The sequence below is a fragment of the Canis lupus genome, chromosome 1 (genome assembly GCF_003254725.2).
Source record: "Canis lupus dingo isolate Sandy chromosome 1, ASM325472v2, whole genome shotgun sequence".
NCBI lineage: Eukaryota > Metazoa > Chordata > Mammalia > Carnivora > Canidae > Canis > Canis lupus.
In genome coordinates this window covers 44,667,526-44,686,654 of record NC_064243.1, presented here as the reverse complement: position 1 = coordinate 44,686,654, position 19,129 = coordinate 44,667,526, and the positions used below count along the sequence as shown (strand labels likewise).

The window sequence follows — 19,129 nt, the reverse complement described above, 5'->3', positions numbered from 1 at the left end:
TTATCTGAGTTGCAGGTATTTGTCTTTGTACCACAGTCTTTCCTCATGCGCACATAAAATAACTAAGATAGGCACTGGGGCGCCTGGGTGGCTCAGTCAGTTAGGCACCTGACTCTTCGTTTCAGCTCAGGTCATAATCTTTCCGTCGTGGGATCAAGCCCAGTACCAGGCTCTGTGCTCAGTGTGGAGTTGGCTTCAGATTCTTTCTCCCTCCCCCTCCACCCCTCCCTGCTTCTACATGCGTGGCTCTCTCTCTCTCTAAATAAATGAATAAAATCTTAAAAAAAAAACAAAACAAATAACTAAGGCAGTGGGGCTCCACATCCCCACAATGAACACAGTGCAGTAGTAGCAAGTGCAACAAGCAGGGTCATCTTTATACCTAAACTGTAGTGCGGAGAGGACTTGGACCAGCTACCCCACGGCAAACAACCATCTGCCTGACTGGGCTGTAACCGAGGCCCCCTCAGCACACAGAGTAGTAATTCTGATGTCAGGGACAAACACTATATCTGAATTGCATGTCTTTTTATTTATTTTTTAAACAGAATGATAGCTATCTGGAAAGCACAGTGTTCTATTTAACAAGCTCACAGAGGACTCCAAACATGACCCAAGTTAATGAACCACTAGTACATACTCTTTCTTCTACAAATAGCACAGTTTCAGGACACCTATCTTGGGCAAATGTGAAAACACAAAATAGAATGGGATACGACTTTTTAAAAAAATTTGAATTGAGATTGCTTTTATAATCATATTTCTCAGAAGACTTGACCAGGATTTGGGATAAGAAAATCTCTTCATCTGCACTGTTTGAAAGCTGATGTACATCTGTTCCCCACATAGAAATCCCTCTATTGCTCTTGAGGTGATACGACACAGAACATCCCAGGACATATCTCATAACCCCCTGGGCTATGGCACCTGCATTCCATCCAGCTGTCCAGAGTCCTATGTCTTTCCCCAGAATACCTTAAACATCAGAGGAAGGATACTTCTCAGATGTTACCAGACCCCCAAATCACAAATCCCATTGTAGTATTAATTTCCCCCTCAAACAGGTATGCAATAATGAGTAGAAAAAGGCCAGGTGGGCCCGCTCACCCACAAAGTGATACACTGCTGCCTACTTGGCTTGCAATGAAGGTTAACTCACATCTGTGCCTTGGCAAAATTGTAGATTATTACATGCCACGAGTCAGCCTGGAATAGCTGAAACCATACATGTTAGAGCCAGGAATGCTAAGGGACTTGAGCATTAGTTTATAATTAGCTTCCTAGTTCCAAGCTGTGAGAGTCCAGTGTGTCAGACGCATGAGTGCCAAGCAGCTTGGGTAGAAGCCAGTTTTCCCAGGCCCTTATAGGATCCTGCACACTCTGACCTCACAGATTCTGGCATAAGTTCGAAGGCCACTGATCTAACATATACACAACTTTTATTGGGAAAGACTTGTCCTACAATGATTTTAAGATGTATCAATGAATCAAGTCAAATTAAGGCCATGACAAATGCAGCCTCCCCTTGGATCCACTCTAGGGATCCACTCCTGGGGGATTCCCTAAAATGAAACTCTCCGCTTATGAACTCAGGGACTATTTTCTTGATTAGATACCTAATGCTCTTCATTTAGCATCATATTTTTGGAAAATTGAATCCCTCTCTGAAATTATAATGCATACTAAAGGAAAGCCTGATCCACTTTACAAATAATAATTCAAGACAAAATCACCCCTTCCTTTCGGTGTTAGGTGTTCTAAAAATGTCAGGAACACAAGTCGATTCTAAATAATTTGTTTTAGTCTCTCCCTCTTTCCTCCCCCAGTCATATACACACTGAGAACTAGGACCCCAAAACCCCTCTCGGTTTTTAGTACATTTATCATTTGTATAAGTTTGATAGGTTAGCTGTTAAAGTAATCTCCTTGGGTCCAGCAGAAGGATGGACCAGCAGAGTCTACACCCTTGGCCAGGCAGCATGGTAGAACTGGATTAAAGACAAGGACAGGGTTAGGTGTTCTTGGCATAAGTTGTTTGGCCAGGAGACAGGGGAGCTAAGGAAACAGAATTCCAACAGGTCCCAGGACAACACGAGCACAGCCCTGCCTGTAAACTATTTATGACAGAGAATTACACAACAAGAAAAATACAGCCATCATGAGATATGGACAATTTATTAAAAGTTTGCCACTGAGTTGCCTTTTTGGAAAAAAAAATTTTTAAGTAACCTCTATGCCCAACGGTGGTGCTTGAACTCATGACCCCAATATCAAGAGTCGCATGTTCTATAAGGCCAGCCAGGCACTCCTCCGTTGTCTTTTTATATCTTCAAATGAAACTGCTACTTACTGTTCCAACCACCTGCCACTCAACACAATCAAAAGCCTGTGTCCTTTCTGGCAATTTCAAAGAAAATACTTCTACCTCTCCAGACAACTTGGCCTGTAACTGTTTACCCTCTTCCTTAAGTGACTGCGTGAGTTTAGCAAGCCTTTGTAAATCCTGGCAAGGGGCCTACAGTGGGGTTGCAGGCTTATCACTGTGGTGTGGAGGGAGAGAAATGAGGACCCAACTCCTGTTCCTGAGCCTCAAGCAGCTATCCTTAACCTCTTTTCACAGATGAGCACACCAGCCCCTGGAAGCTATGTCACCCTCTCAGCTCACGCTGCTCCTACAACGTAGGGCTTACATTTGCACCCAAAGTCTGTCCTCATTTTTGGTGATGTTTCCTCAACACAGGAAACATTTCATCCCCCAATGAAGGCCTCCAGCTTGGTGCAGGTCGCGTGACAGGAAATGTCTGCGAGGCGGTACAATAAACCAGTCTGACAAAGTGCTCCTCTGCATCAAGAACCCACTGTTGGGTTCAAGCTGCCAGCCAAGCGCATGTGAGCAAATCATCTCCGGAAAATCTAGTTGCCAAAAATGTTGTCAAAATCTCTGGCTTTCTTTCTCTCTGGAATTATGACAAGTTGCACATCCTTTTGCATTCTATAGCTCCCTCTTTGGAACATCTCCTGGGATGCTTAATAGAGTGCCACTCTGGAGAAGCGGTCCCAGGTTTACATAGTAGTAGCTGGACATGGACCAATATACCACGAAGCAACAAGGGCATGGGGCACGGAGTCATGACATAGGGAAGAAGGCCACCCACTTCTAGTAGTTTTAATAAATTCAACTAGGTGGTCCCAGGTGGCCATAAGATGGGTATTCATATATCACTCTTTCATTTGCATTATGCTCAGCTCCTAACCATGCTTCTGGGATGTCACAAGCATTGACAATCGATACTTGCCAACAACCAAAGGGGCTGAATAACTGGTATGTCTCTTCATTTGTTTCTTAGGAAAAAGAAATGTAAACTCAAGCTATAATTTAGGTGTGGTACTATGTTAGGGTTTGTCTTTTAAAAAAGGAAAAAAAAAAGAATTTATATAGGGGCTCTGGGGTGGCTCTGTCGGTTGAGTGACTGACTCTTGATTTTGGCTCAGGTCATGAGATGGAGCACCATGTTGGGCTCCGTGCTGAACGTGGAGCCTACATGGGATTCTCTCCACCCCCCCCCCCTTAAAAAATTCAATTATATTTCAAAATAATAATTAAAAATTATCTCAGTAGAGTGGCCCCTGGCTGGCTCAGTTGGCAGAGGATGCGACTCTTGTTCTTGAGGTCATGAGTTTGAACCCCTCGTTGGGTGTAGAGATACTTAAAAAAATATGGCCCAGTGGTTTAGTGCTGGCCCGGGGTGTGATCCTGGAGACCCAGGATCGAGTCCCATGTCGGGCTCCCTGCGTGGAGCCTGCTTCTCCCTCTGCCTGTGTCTCTGCCTCTCTCTCTCTGTCATGAATAAATAAATAAAATTTAAAAAAATTTAAAAAATATATGTTATCTTAGCAGCCTGGGTGGCTCAGCGGTTTACCGCCGTCTTCAGCCCGGGGAATATGTTATCTCAGTGGAAAAAATTATCTCAGTGGAAATATGGTATATTCTTTATTTTTGGTTTATTCCAATTGTGCTTTAGTCCACTGGCATATCTGCGATATTTCTTAAACTGCCAAGGCAATTTTTATCGTTAAGGAACTAAACATTTGGTGGTGGATATAAAATCAAAAAAGATACTCTGGCATACCTCACCTTATTGTTCTTTGAAGATACTTCGTTCTGTCCAAATTGAAGATTTGTGGCAACCCTGCACCAAGCCAGTCTATTGGCGCAAATTTTCCAACAGCATTTGCTCACTTTCTGTTTTTGCGTATTTTGGTAATTCTTGCAATATTTCAAATTTTTTCATTATTATTATATTTGTTCTTGTGACCTGTGATCAGTGATTATGACTTGCTGAAAGCTCAGATAATGGCCAGCGTTTTTTTTTTTAGCAATAAAGTATTTTTAAATTAAGCATATACTATTTTTAAAAATATAATGCTATTTTGCATACTTCATACACTACAATATAGTGTAAACATGACTTTTGTATGCACTGGGAGACAAAAATCTTAATCTGACTCATTTTATTGTGATACTCACTTTATTGTGGTGGTCTAGAGCTGAACTCACAATAGCTCTGAGATATGCCTGTACTCATTTCCCAGTAATATAGCTTTTTGTATAAAAACCTTTTAACTACGACTATTTAAATGACCCTGTCAGTGGAGTTTGATGGATTCCAATTTTGTTTTGTTACATGTAAAAAGGAAACTGTCAACTGACTATTAATGATATCCATGCTTGGGGTATGTTTCTAGTAATGAGGTAAGCTTTTTACTCTTCTCTCTCTCTCTCTCTCTCTCTCTCTAGAAAGGTCTTCTTGAGTCCAAGATAATTTTTCTCTTGCAAAGAAAGCAATACATCTCAGAAGTGAAATAAAATCCATAGTCTTCATTTTTTTACCACTAAATTCTAGCCACTCACCCTCAATCTCAAAGTCCATTTGTAATTAGCTGCGAGAGGAGACAAGTCATTTCCAGGTTTAGTGACAATAATAAAGTACAAATCTGAAAACTATTTCTTGTAAATAATAAGTCTAAAGGATTCAAAGTTATTCCTGTAACAGTCACTATCATTTATAGTCAATGCTTTCTTGAGTGGAAGAAAATGAAGGAGGAGTTAAGAGGGATTCAGACATAAATGTCATTCGTCATATGTATTTCAGTTCAAGAAAGGTTCTGAATGAACCATGGCTCTAATCAGTGGTGCCAAATCTGGGGGGCAAGGCTGATACCAGAGCTGATTTCTTCTTGGGAAAACTGTAAAGAACACTGAAACATCCTAAAATGTGGCAAATCAATATATATATCAGGGAACTTGACATAGGTTTACCAAATATAGCAAATGAAAATACATAAGAAATAATTTTTGGTGTAAGTGTGTCCCAAAAATTGTATGGGACATGCTTATACTAAAAGTTATTTGTTATGTATCTGAAATTTAATTGGCCATCCTGTATTTTATTTAGCAGCCTACTGGGGAGTTAGATGCATGGGTACCTCAGGGACTCTGAGCTAACATAATAGGTTGTGTTCACTTCCGCAGCAACATGGTTAATCTGGAACCAAAGATGTATTTCAAGGATGTGTATCCTTTACTACTTATTCTTGACTATAAGAATGCTCCTTTTACAAGTTACCTCCTTTTTTTCTCCTCCAGAGAATTCTCGTGAGCTTACCACATGCCTGGGATGTTCTGGGAGCTGGAGACAAAGAGGTGAATAAGGTACCCCCTCTGTCCTCGGCCAGCTTACATGCCCGGAGAGAGAGAATTAAAGCAAGTGGACAGAAGTGTGCTACAAAAGCACAAAAAGGGAGTGAGAGACGCTCACAGGAGCTGGGGCTGGGCACTGCTTTGAGGAGCTCTCCAGAGCTTTCTCTAAATGAAGACAGAGAGAATGCGTGGGAGTGTGGAAGAGTGAGAGGGTATGTGTGTATGTGACAGAGACTGAGAGAGGAGAGAAAGGAAGAGAAAAGGAAGAGCAGAGGACTGATCACCTGATACTTTCAGAGCAAAGCACCTGGGAGCCACTTAGTGTCAACAACAACAGGCCTTTGGGCCAACCCAGCGTCACAGGAGACCAGCATCCTCCGTAATGAGGACAGCGCCTTGTTGAACAACTCTGACCAGCTGCGGCATACTCTGGGGAAGCCCATAGTTAACACTGTTTACACGCTGTGTGTAGAAGGTACACCTGTGACCAGCCAAACAGCTCCCTGGTTCCCTGACCGCGCCCATCGGGAGTCAGGAGCAGTGCCTGACCACCCACTGCACTCCCCCTTGCGTGGGAACACAGTGGAAATAAAGTTCCCATGGCTCCTGCATCCCCTCTCCTGTGCTAAAGGACAAGGGCAAGTATTTGATCTCCGGGCGTGGTCACGGTAGCACTGACCAGAACCGGGAAACTTGCCATCAATTATCAGTTATAGTTGATGACATCGTGCCTTTGGCTGGTCCCCAAAGCTCTCAGGAGGGACTTCCTTTTATATTTACAACAATAAATAAGACAAATTTTTAAAAATGTAAACTATATTAAAATGTCCATCCTTAACAATCTGCCTATCTGAAAAAAAAAAAAAAGTGGTTGGTTATCATTCTTTTCTTTTAAAAAAAAAATTAAGAAAAAAGCCCTGGCTCGCTTTGACGTGCAAGAATGTGCACAGCTCCCTGGCACCCAGAAGGGTAGATATGCAAATTAGGTCCTACCTCTACCTTTCATTTCAATCCAGTTCCTCCCTGAAGGATAATAACGAATGGTATGGAATGATCCGGGTTGAAACAGAAGCCTTTTTCTGACAAGATCACCCAAACCTTTTAGTTTTGAATCATACAGCTCAAAAAGAAGGGAACAGTCTCGAATAGCACATCTTTTACAGCAACAATTCAGAATTTGCACACGATGCCTTTAGTAACCACAACTATACAGAAGAATAGAAGACAGATGACAGACTTAGAACCACAGGATTTCAAGTTGTCAGACGGGTGCTTCCTTGGATCCCCGACTTATCTCTCATCCCTGAAAGTGCCTTTTGTCCAGGCTGCCTCTCCAGGGGCTGGGCCTCTCTCCTGAGGTTTCTATTTCTTTTGGGGGCTTCCCTCAAGGGCTTGGAAGCCTGAAATCTATGCCCTCTGGTGTCACCAAAGATAAGTCTAATCTTTCTACTGCACTTCACTTATTGTAAACCAGTGGCCAGAAAAACCTTCAAATGTTCTCCAGGATGAGCATATTAATCCTCATCTGATTTAGACAGACTCCCCCAAATCTGGATCATTCTCCTATGGACACATTTGAAACATACCCTTTAAGGTACCCTTTAACTGTGGGACGCCTGGGTGGCTCAGTGGTTGAGCACCTGCCTTCGGCCCAGAGTGTGATCCTGGTTTGGGGATCGAGTCCCACATTGGGCTCCCTGCAGGGAGCATGAGGACACCGGTGCCACCGCAATGACACCCCGGCCCAGACTTGTCTGCACTGGCTCATAGGGCAGTCCAGCCCCTCCCTGTTCCAGGTGTCCTTGTCCCTCACTCCCCTCATTTGTGTCCTGGACCTTCTTTTGCATCCATTTGGCTTTGCTTCCTCCCTCTGACCAGGCTGTGGCTTCTGATCCTGCCCCACACTGTCCAGATCGGCAGGCACCCCCTCACCCCGTGTTCTACCGTGAGATTGGGGGCCACCCTCAAGCAGTCCCACCTCTAGGGTTTACGCTGGTCCACTGACCAGGACTCTGAGTAGAGTGGTGTGAGCCAGTCAGGCTGCACTAACACCCAGGCCCTATGTCTCCACTCCTTCCACAAATGAATCTTTAACAACTTTCTCAGCTACCTCACTCACATCCTGACACAGAGCATCTGTAACATTTTTCATCTGCCAGTCAAATGACCCTCTTTAAAAGCTGCAATCTTATTTCTGGCAGGAATCGCCAAAACCTATACTAGTTCCTTTGGGGCACAGAATCCACACCCTCCCCCTTATTTTAACAACTGACAAACCTTTTAATTAATTCTTTTCAGCATCATGCTCAGAATGGTGACAAGTTCACTGGCTTGTAGTTCTAGGAAACAAGAACATTGCTTGAAAATCAAAAACATTTGCCCAGTTCCAAGCACAGGAATCCTTTCCTGCTCACCTCACAATTTCTGGATCTTGCAGCAATTTTGAGGTCAACCTATCCATTCTTCTTGTTCCCAGGGATGCCATTTTTCAAGGCCAGGGTTTTTCATTGTCCATCTACCTTCCTTAGACTTTTCCCTCTTCTGCAGGGTTTGTTCTAGGTCTATTAAGATAATGTCACCTGCCCCGAGGAGTCGCATCTCCCTTCCTCACGGTTTTCACTCTGAGCAGCGCTGAAAAGACAACTGTTGCTGTCTGCAGTATTTTACATAAGCCCCAATCTCAAACCGACCTGCAGCCTCCTTGCTGGCTTTCTTTCATGGAGTGCTGGACTACTCTTTCATGGTCAATCTGGGGCTGTGCATCTCCTCTGAAGTGTCCTTTGTACAAAGACCTCGTTTCTTTTCCATCAGGATTAGGGTCACTTTGCATATATTAGCAGGGTTACATTGTTGACTTTATTATTCCTCTTGAGTCCAATTCCCTTTTTGAGACTCTATCCACTGAGTTTATCTCTGAACCCTCTGAAAGCTTCTTCTAAACACTGTCACGGTACAAGCACGTGTGCAAGGTGCCACAACTACACATGCCCATCCACTTAGGGATGGTAACAGGTACCTGGTTACTTTCCATGGTGCCACCACCAGAAACTGCCATCAATACCCCAGACAGGCATCATTATCCCCATTTTTGCAGAGCAACTCGGAGATATGAAGCCTGTGGCCCCAAGCAACCCATGAGTGAGGGGTAAAGTCATCAAAAGCACAGCTCTGAGTGACACCAAAACTCACATGCTTCCTCTACTCTATGGTGTCTTAAGCTCTCTAAGAAGTTTTTCTTTCCTTTTTAAAATTTTTAACATTTATTTTACTATTTTTTAAAAAGATTTATTTATTTATTTTAAGAGAGAATTCCAACCAGACTCTGCGCTGAGCCTGGAGTCACAATCCAGAGATTATGACCCAGTGGAAACCAAGAATCTAATGCCTAACTATTTGTGCCCCCTGGGAGCCCCTTTCCTTTTTTCTTTTTATTAAAGATTTTATTTATTTATTTGAGATAGAGGGAGAGAGAGGCAGCAGGAGCCGAGGGTAAAGGGAGAGGGAGAAGCAGGCCCCCAACTAAGCAGGAAGCCAGACCCAGGGCTCAATCCCTGGACCTTTGGGATTATGACCTGAGCCAAAGGCAGATGCTTAACTGGCTGAGCCACCTAGATGCCCCTGTTGGTTTTTTTTTTTTTTTTTTTAAGAGTATGATTTAACAACAGCTTTTCCTATGTTTACACATATTATTTCATCCTTTTCCCAATTACATTTTTTATTTTGGTCTTTCTCCCTCTCTCCATATATTTTTTGAGGTATAGTTGACATAACATTATATTAGTTTCTGATGAAAATCTTTTTAATTTTGCAGTGTTTTATTCTACACTATCATGTATTCTATATGGCAAACAAAAATCTGCTATATTTTAAGGAATAAAAAAAATGCCCAGATTTAGAACTACAGGTGATTTTATTTCTTTCATACTTACCTCCATCATCTACTTTTTTCTACCATATGCATTACTCGTATGATTTTTGAAATAGAAATAATAATAGAATCTGCATATTCTGAGATCCAGTTTTATCTATGTTATCTACACAATTGGACAGATACTCTTTAGTATTTAGCAAAAGTTAAAAAAATACAAAAGGGGCATTTTGAAAATTAAGAGGCTTCATGATTAGAATTTTATTATAAAAATAGGAGAAAGATACATTCGTTTGTTTCAAAGAGGCACCTGTGAACTGGATTGGGTGCAGGGTGTGGCGGGTGTGTATTAACTGAGGTCTCCCCTCCCCACTAGGATCACCAGTACAGGGAGTAAATGCCCTCCCCTTGTGCTCCCATTTTGAGTTGACTGGCAGCTCTGTCTGGAAGTGGAGTCTAACTCCTAAAGGACTTCTCTTTACTTTCCTCACTCTATTTAACTCTACATGGGAGTAAATATAATTAATATAAATGGGCATAGAGTGGGCCTGGCCCCATATACCTTAGTAAACTCATTAACTAACTGATGTGAATAATTGGGGAGTTTTATTCTAAATATTCTAAAATGTTCTAATTTTTAAAAAATATTTTATTTATTCATGAGACAGAGAGAGAGAGAGAGAGAGAGGCAGAGACATAGGCAGAGGGAGAAGCAGGCTCCATATAGGGAGCCTGATGCGGACATAATCCTGGGACTCCAGGATCATGCCCTGATGAAGGCAGATGCTCAACTGCTGAGCCACCCAGGCGTCCCATATTCTAATATTCTAAATATTTTAACAACATATATAGATTATATGTGCTTGTGCAAATCTCAAATGCTCAAACTGGAAGTAGGGTCTTTTTTTTTTTTTTTTTTTAGATTTTATTTATTTATTTGGGAGAGAGAGAGAATGAGCAAGGGGGAGGGGCCAATGGAGAGGTGAGAAACAGACTCCCTGCTGAGTGGGGAGCCCAATGTGGGGCTCAATCCCAGGACCCCAAGATCATGAGCTAAGCTGAAGGCAGGTGCCCAACCAACTGAGCCACCCAGGCGACCCTGGAAGCAGGGTCTTAGAGGAACCTGGGCATTCCTTAGGCATGCTAAAGAACCTACCCAAGGTCACACAGTTAGTTAAGGACTAAAGAAGTCAAGGATTAAAATGTAAATGCTATTTTTTAAAAACTTAATGTGAATTGTTTTTAGATAAACTCTGGAGTTAATTTAAATAGCTAAATTCTAGTCAAAGCCAGTCTCAGTTTGGCAATCAGATGTTTACGGTAGATAGTACAAAGAGGAACGCTTTTTTTCTCAGTCGAATGGTTATGTAGATTTATATGCATATTTCATAGTTTTAAAAAGTTACATAGATCAATGGTTTGGTAGCTGGCTGAAATAATTCCATATTTTAAAAATCTGTAGGAGGCATCTGTTAGCAGTTTTGAGTTTCTACCACAGACTAACAATTTGGTGATAGCAAGCTGTCTTCCAATTAATGTTCCAGAAAACATTTTATTTCAAGATTTTCAGGACCAGAGCCAAGATTTTCTGGGATTCAGTTATATGAAGCATCATTGTAGTTTTTGCCTTTAATAAATCTTTCATATCTAGGGTTAATAAGCAGTATGTCTTGAAAAATGTTTTGACTTCCTAGGAAAGCTTAATCGAGACTCTTTAATAGGTAACCTGCCTTTAACTGTTCCTAACCTAATGGATAAAGTAAAAAAAAAACACTTAGAATCACCATCATCTTACATTTACATCATTCCTTTCTCAAAATTATGCAATTTCCCTTGTGTTTTTTTTCTCTCTCTCTTAGCAAACTTGGAATCAGACTTTACAAATGTTCACCCTCCCAAGGAAGCTCATTGATTTTTCTGAGGCTTGCTTCCCCCACAACCTTCTTTCTATGAAATCACACCCCCTATGGTCTTCAAAAATCATGGGACTAACCTTCCTTATGAAGCCTTTCAGAGGACCTCCTCTTAGCCGCCAGACCTGGATCCCATGGAGTCACATGCAACACACTGGGTACATATTTCGTTTCCATACTTTCCTGCCTTCTGTTACTATTATGCTCGGAGCTTCTAAATGGATGACGGCATTTAATTTCTCTAGCACCCAACACAGTGCCTGGCCACTCAATTATCTGTTGGGTGAACAAATAAAACAAAACCTAAAGCCAAACTGATGACCAATATGTGCTCATTCTTTTATACTTACAACTTTTTCTTTTCCTGTACTATTTCTTTTTTTAAGATTTTATTTATTTATTTTATTGAGAGAGAGAGAGAGAGAGAGAGTGGGGGAGGAGCAGAGGGTGAGGGAGAAAAGCAGACTCGCTACAGAGAATGGAACCCAAAGTGGGGCTCCATCTCAGGACCCTGAGATCATGACCTGAAACAAAACCAAGAGTTGGATGCTTAACCAACTGAGCCACCCGAGCACCACTTCCTGTACTATTTCAAATAATAATATAGAACATCTGAAAATCTATACTAATGCACTTTTTTTTTTTTTTCAGTTTTCAACTGAAAAAGTCTCATGCTTTGGCACTTACTTTCTACCTTGTCCTATAGTTTTTGGTTTATAAATTCTCAGCTCTATGAGCATATGAACTTTATGGATATAGGACTAATGTCTTACCCAGTCTCCTACCAACTATAAAACCAGGGTATTGTCAGGCACAGGCACCCAATAATTATTCAGAGGAAACGCCTAAGGGGCAGGACAGGACATTCTTCCTTTCCTTGGAAAGTAAAGAGAGAATGAGAAGCAGATAGTTTAAGAGAATATGTGTATATGCAAAAGACTTTCATGACTAGAATTAGCAGTGAAATAAAGAGGAAATGAGATGCATAGTATGTACATTAACCTCTCAAAAAGAAAAAAAAACAGGAAGACTTTTTACATGTTGATCCAGGCAGGCCCCCATACAGACCATGAGGAACAGCACAGTAGCTTTAGGGAGAACTGGGTGGGAAGGCATTGCAGGTAACTGGTCATTTGGCCTCCAGAACAGCCAACACTCAGACCTTCTCTAGCTCTGAGAGTGCTAAACTTCTCCTGTGTGAAGCCAAATATGTATGTGTGCATGTGTATGTGTGTGTGTGTATACATACATATAGGTAGCTAAAAACTATAATCATTTTTACCAATTTTACTGTTATAAAAGTTGTTGTGTAACACCATCTACACTGGTTCAGAAAGGGCATTAGGTCAATTTCTATTTTTCTGAACTCAAGGTTAGGATGAGTATTTTTACCATTGCAGGAGAAGGAGCATCTCCTGGAGTGCCTGAAATATCTGGCAGGTTTGCACTACCTGTTGGCTGAATGAATCCTTCCTTACTAAGCCCTTAACATTCAGAATACTCTGGGACTACTTCAGGTTGCCACGATGGAAGTATTCCTATATTCTGCTGCCAAAGATGCTCTGTCCTTGTTAACACTGATTATATAAAATACATGCTTGATGCTGACATGCTGGCTACACTCTAAAGCCTTGGTGATGATGGTGTCATCATGGGTGACATCGCTGATGGAACATTTTATAGAGCATATGCTAGGACTGTCTCTAGAACAAGGTCTCCGCACATTTTTTTATCCTCACATTTTGGCAAGACAGGTATTAAGGGAGCCTCGTGAATCAGAAACAGGTTCAGGTGTGGTCATGGTGTAAGGCAGGTGTCAGATCCGGGATGTGCACCCCAATCTTCCAATGCTCTTCCCACTTTACCCCAGTTACCTGTGAAAGTCCAGGTCCTGGGTATGCAGAAGAATGTCACTTCCCACCTTTGGTTGTTAGGAAACTATTAACGAAAATTATACACTACCTCCTTGCCCCAAACTAGAGAGATTATAGCTACAATATTATTATTTGGGAAGCAGGTAGAGAGAATAATTCCCATAGATGAGTCACCACCCCCTTCCCTCGCCTGAGTGGCTGTTTCCTTCTAGAAGGATACAAAGAGAAGACTGCCACGTACACATCTGCCAGGCGACATGAAACAAATGCAGAGCCTGCGCCCTGCTCATCCTCCAAGCCCCCACCATCAGGGCTTTATCGTACCGTGTGCTTATGCTCTACCAGTGAGCGCTCCCCCCATGACCACCCGGTCCACACCTGGGCTCTTGGCCAGCACCCCCTGCCCCCCTTACCTGTCCCCTGGGGGGGCGTGGGAGTTACTGAGCCTGTCTCCTGGCAGAGCCTTCCTGACCTTGCCCTCCATCACCTGCCCTCTGTCCGGCTCCTTCCTTCACTCCTTGCCCCTCTGGACCCAGTTTTGCATTCCACAAGGAAGGCGAACTAGCATTTAAAAAAAAAGGAGAAAAATCCCCCCACCCCTGCCAGCAAACACAAACATGCACAATCCTTGCACTGTTTTCACGGCGAGTGGTTCTTCCTGGGAAGGGAGGAGTACATTTACTCAGTGCTCGCTTACACTTCATAAATACAGCCACGGCTAAGCCTTAATGTATATATAAATATTCAACCTAATTGAGCACTTAGGATGGTATGTGATGAATATTTTTAGCTAAGTCTAATAAAGAGTGGTAATTTTAAATAGAATTTCCTTAGGGAGTATCAGGAATGCTCAGGGCTTTCCAAAAAAGTGCCTTTCATAAACTGCTTGCTGCCAAGTGTTTTCCCGGTGAAGAGAATGCTGCCGGCTATGCTGGAGAGTCAGGGAGATCACTGATCGCCTGCAGGTCCTTGGGGACCCACTTAAGAGTGCCATCCACTTCCCATGTAGATTCTGGAAGAGACATCAAATCTGATGGATACAGGGTGCCTCCTGTTTGCTCCTCGGATAGCAATATATAAACATAAACACATGAACCAGAAGGCTGCCATAAAATGAAAAATGAAATATCCACCCAAATAATTGTTGTCTAGAGCAATATAAGACCTAAGGGGTTGCGGGGGCGGGGGGGGGGGGGAAGCGATGGCTTCCAGACAGGATCATTGAAGGTCAGAAGTGATCTTTTAAGGGAAAACTCAAGTTTGCTATGGTGTTTTTCATCTTCCAAAGTGAAAACCAAGCTCCTTCCCTTTAATAGGTAATGTCGAATATCCATAGTCCCTGTTGGCCATTGACCTCTCCCGAATGTTCCATGGCTTTTCCTTATGGGCCAGATCCCTCACGCTGGAGGGCATCACAGTGACTCCTTTCCTCCTGTCCTCCCTCCAGTTCGGGCCAGTTTGTGGTGAGAGGGTGGATTTGGGCAGGCACCCTGGGGTGGCAGTGGGGGGCAGAGAAGGGGGAAGGGGGGCTCCTAAAATACTACTTACAGAGATTGGAGTCTATAGCCTGGAGGAGCCTTTGGAGAAACAATCGGAATAAAATAATAGTCCTGAGTCCTCAAGTGCAAACAAGGTGCTGTGCTAAGGCTCAACACACTTGACCTTCACGCAATCCCTGAATGGCCCTCTGCAGGAGGCGCTATCCCCAGACTTCCTGGTTCACATGAGGAAATCTGCGCACAGACAGTTCAAGTGTCCTCCCTGCCACCTCAACACTGTTCCATAGGAGACACTGGATTTGAATCATATCCACCCCAAACAGTCATGCTTTAAACAGGACCGGATACCTCCTGTTTTACAAGAAACAATCTTTACACTTAGTTTCAAGGAAAATAGACTTGCTACTGTTTTAATTCAACAAAAATAAACTTTCTTAATTACACTGGAAGACCTTCAAAGTGTTTTCAAATGAAAAAGACAAGCAGTGCACGATCAAGAAAGCCATTTGGCGTTGAGAGGAAAAATAATGGCACTCAGTGTTCTGTACATGCAAGAAAAAGCCAAGGTCATAGCCCACATCCCTCTTATGCCTAATATTAAAAAGTTAGTCCCTTGAAAATCAACCAGAAAAAAAAAGAAAAGAAAAGAAAAACAGGTTTCAAAGTTAAATATGAATTTTTGGTTGTGTGAACTAACTTGGAAAGTAAACTGATGACTTCTTGTCTACAATAAACATTAAATCTCAGTTATCTACATTAAATCTCAGTTATCTACAATGTTAAGAAATGGGATATTCCACATAAGATAATTTTTCATTACCACAAATTTGCACACGGAACATAAATGTAGCTCAGCCTACAGTCGGGTATTTGTATACAGTACAATGCAATGCCTTTGGCTGCTTTTTGCTCTTCATGCAGAGATTTCTATCTTACCTCACAACGTAAAGCTACCAGCTGTTACTACTTCCTGCTGTCACCTGCACACACTAGATGCTCGACTAGAGAGTGGAAATTTCTTGCTCCACCAGGACAGCTTATCAGTTTCATCTCTGTAATGAATGACTGTGGACTACAATGACCAAGAATCTCAGAGCAGTGTCTGCATTCCTTCTATGATGCATATGTGGGCTTCCTAAGAGACCTGTCTTCATTCACATAGACCAGGAGTAAGCTGGACCTGTAGGCCTTGCCCTTCAATCTGCCTTGAAACACACACATACTCTCCACCAACTCCCAGATGGTCTGATGCCTCCTAACAAGACACTGGACCTGCTTGCTTGACCACATCCACCTTGACCAATGGTCCTGGCCGTGACCTCCTGGCCTGCCCAAAACTTTCTTACTTGGCCTAGTCCCCCCAGGCCCCTGTTCTCCTCCAAAACAGACCTTGTTACAACTGCTTTGGCTGTTCAGGAGACTCTGGAACTCGCTTCCTGGTTTTTACTGGCTGTGTTTCAGAACAGTGGGGGATCCTGCAGATACCTTTAAATCAGTCAGGATTTCTTTCATTCCTTTTTTTTTTTTTTTTTAAACTTTTTAGGGATGCCTGGGTGGCTCAGCGGTTGGGCATCTGCCTTTGGCCTAGGGCTGGAACCTGGAGACCCCTGCATGGAGCCTGCTTCTCCCTCTGCCTGTGTCTCTGCCTCTCTGTCTCTCTCTGTCTCTCTCTGTCTCTCTCTTTCATGAATGAATAAATAAAATCTTAAAAAAAAAAAACTTTTTAAATGAAAACCTTTTTAAAATTATACAAGTAATATGTTATGATTGTGCAAATACTACCACGAGAGAGTGAAAATCCCTCTGTTCCCTCCTGCCATTTATCTTCTGAGACTTTCTTATATATACATACAAACATACCCTCTCTGTTGGTTTTTCAAAAATCTCCATAAGGGATAATACTGTTCTGTAATTTGCTTTTTTTTCACCCCGTGGTGTATGATGAACACCTTTGGGTTCAGCGTACACAGACCTAACTCACGTTTAGTGGCTGGATAGATCATTCGTATTCAGGTTTTACACATAAAATGCTAAAAATATATATTAGAGACGCATTTACTTGCATGTATGCAAATATTTCCATAGGCTTGACTCCTGGGTAAAAGGGAATGCTGTCCCCTCCCGCCTTTTCCTACATAACCTGTAAATCAGTCAGGATTTCGTAGAGGTATATGACCATGCAAATGGTTTGGGACGGAAATCATTAGTTTGTTTTTGTTCTCAGGTGTTTATGGCAATGGACATTCCGGCAGTCCCTGGGCAGGGATTGCTGTGGTGCTGGCACAGCCGGTACCGGGCACTCCAGACACACCGCTGATTTCTCAAGGCTCAGGTCTTCCAGATGTTTCCTCACTGAGTTTATGATCTAATAAAGTAGCACACTAAGGCTATGAGGTTGGAGAGAACATAACTTAGTGTGCAAACGATGAACACCTAGACTATGGTTTTGGTTTACAAAGTACAGTTTTACTGTGACCTGTTTGTGCAGGTTGGACGGAGCCAGACTGGACAACTCCTGTCAGCTCCTTGAGGGTATAGGGCCGGCTCTCTCACCTTCGCTGCTGTATCACCATCGCTGCTGTATCACCATCGCTGCCCATGGCACCGGGCCTACATAGGCACTCCAGAAATGTGTTGAGATAAATGTCTAACTGGAGGTTAGAGGCCCTTCTGGGGCATCAGCCATGTGCCGTTGGTCTTCCTCAAATACAACAGCAAGTTGCTATTTCGGCTCCCCCCCCCCCCCCCCAAAGGTGGTAGATGAACTTGCCGAGCTCTGACAACTTCCATTCTCCTTCCTAAGTCATTCAAATTTCGTGTGATCTTGTATGACAAGTGACTTTGTATTCATCTGATTTCACAGTTAAAGGCACGAGGACTATACAACTTATTGTTCATGGAAGAACATTTCAAGATGGAAAAGAAGCAACAGGCATAAACTGGGGCTCTCTGGGGGCAAACGGGGACGTAGGGTCATGCTCACTGTAAGTAGAGCAATAAAGGAGCTCAACTTAGCCAAAGTGAATCCCAACTACATATCCTAAAACGATAGGAGCAATTTTGAGGATAAGTTAAACGTGACAAGGGCCCAGCAGTGCCCTGTTCTATTTCGGTTACACCACCAGAGACACAAACGCTAAAGGTAGCAAGACTGGCAGATTCTAAGGGCACTACTACAAGATTACTGAAAACATAAAACAGTTTGCATTGATTGGAAGTATAAAATAGTTTTTAGAGGATTAAGTTACAAGGTCTCCTGTTCCCCTTATAACTTTATACTTCTCTATGTAACCAGGCAGGATTCCTGCAGCCACAAAATTCCCTGTACAGTACCCTAATTGTAGTTGAATTAACAGGAAGATTAAAAAGTCTGGAGAACTGGACTCAACATTATTAGTTACTATATAAAGCTTTGGAGTAGAAACACATTTGCCAAAATGCTTTTCTATTTATACTCGGTAGGTCTATTCTTTTAGTCACATCACTGTATGGGCAGGACTCCCACTTAAGGGAATAAATTCTAGTAAAACCCATTACACCTCAAAAAAAATTTTTTCAAAGATTTTTAAAAATTTATTCATGAGAGACACAGAGAGAGAGGCAGAGACACAGGCAGAAGGAGAAGCAGGCTCCATGCAGGGAACCCGATGCGGGACTCGATTCTAGGACCCTGGGATCACACCCTGAGACAAAGGCAGATGCTCAATCTCTGAGCCACTCAGATGCACCTACATCTCACATTTTTATTTTTTATTTTTCACTGATTCCAATGATAAAGGTGGGATTTCTCCTACTGGAAAAAATATGGTTCTCCTGGTGGAACCAGTGAAATGTAGTGGGTAACTTTGCTGGATGATTTTTATCTATTATCTATTTAGATGAACAAAGTTTTATTGTTATGTCACGGGGCATAGCATGTAACTTATATACGTGCCCAGAATAGAGATATTTACTGTTATTGCATTCAATAATAATGCCGGAATGGAAGTTTGAATACAAAGTCAATGCTAATCTATAACTCCTACTTTTAAGGGCAAATTTTTTTAAAAGATTTTATTTATTTATGAGAAACACAGAGAGAAAGAGAGAGAGAGGCAGAGACCCAGGTAGAGGGAGAAGCAGGCTCCATGCAGGGAGCCTGACGTGGGACTCAATCCTGGGTCTCCAGGATCAGGCCCTGGGTTGAAGGCAGCGCTAAACTGCTGAGCCCCTGGGCTGTCCTAAGGGCAAATTTTTAATGACAGAAGTTCTGACTTCTGAGAAGAACATTTGTC

At 42.5% G+C, this 19,129-nt stretch overlaps 1 protein-coding gene and 1 long non-coding RNA gene across 25 annotated transcripts in view; one reads left to right on the top strand and one right to left on the bottom strand.

Moving 5' to 3' along the window:
* SCAF8 (SR-related CTD associated factor 8) overlaps positions 1 to 19,129 on the bottom strand; it is a 221,466-nt gene that overhangs the window by 82,071 nt on the left and 120,266 nt on the right. For 4 of the 24 annotated variants that reach the window (XR_007412767.1, XR_007412769.1, XR_007412762.1 and 1 more), the window contains one exon: positions 11,563 to 11,758. The exons of the other annotated variants lie outside the window; for them this stretch is intronic. The gene's annotated coding sequence lies outside the window, so the exon portion shown is untranslated. The remainder of the gene's footprint in view (positions 1 to 11,562; positions 11,759 to 19,129) is intronic. 24 annotated transcript variants of the gene reach the window in all.
* Positions 3,254 to 6,475, top strand: LOC125755706 (uncharacterized). Its single transcript, XR_007412801.1, has 3 exons — positions 3,254 to 3,322; positions 5,648 to 5,704; positions 5,999 to 6,475. It is a non-coding gene; the product is annotated as an uncharacterized LOC125755706 (long non-coding RNA).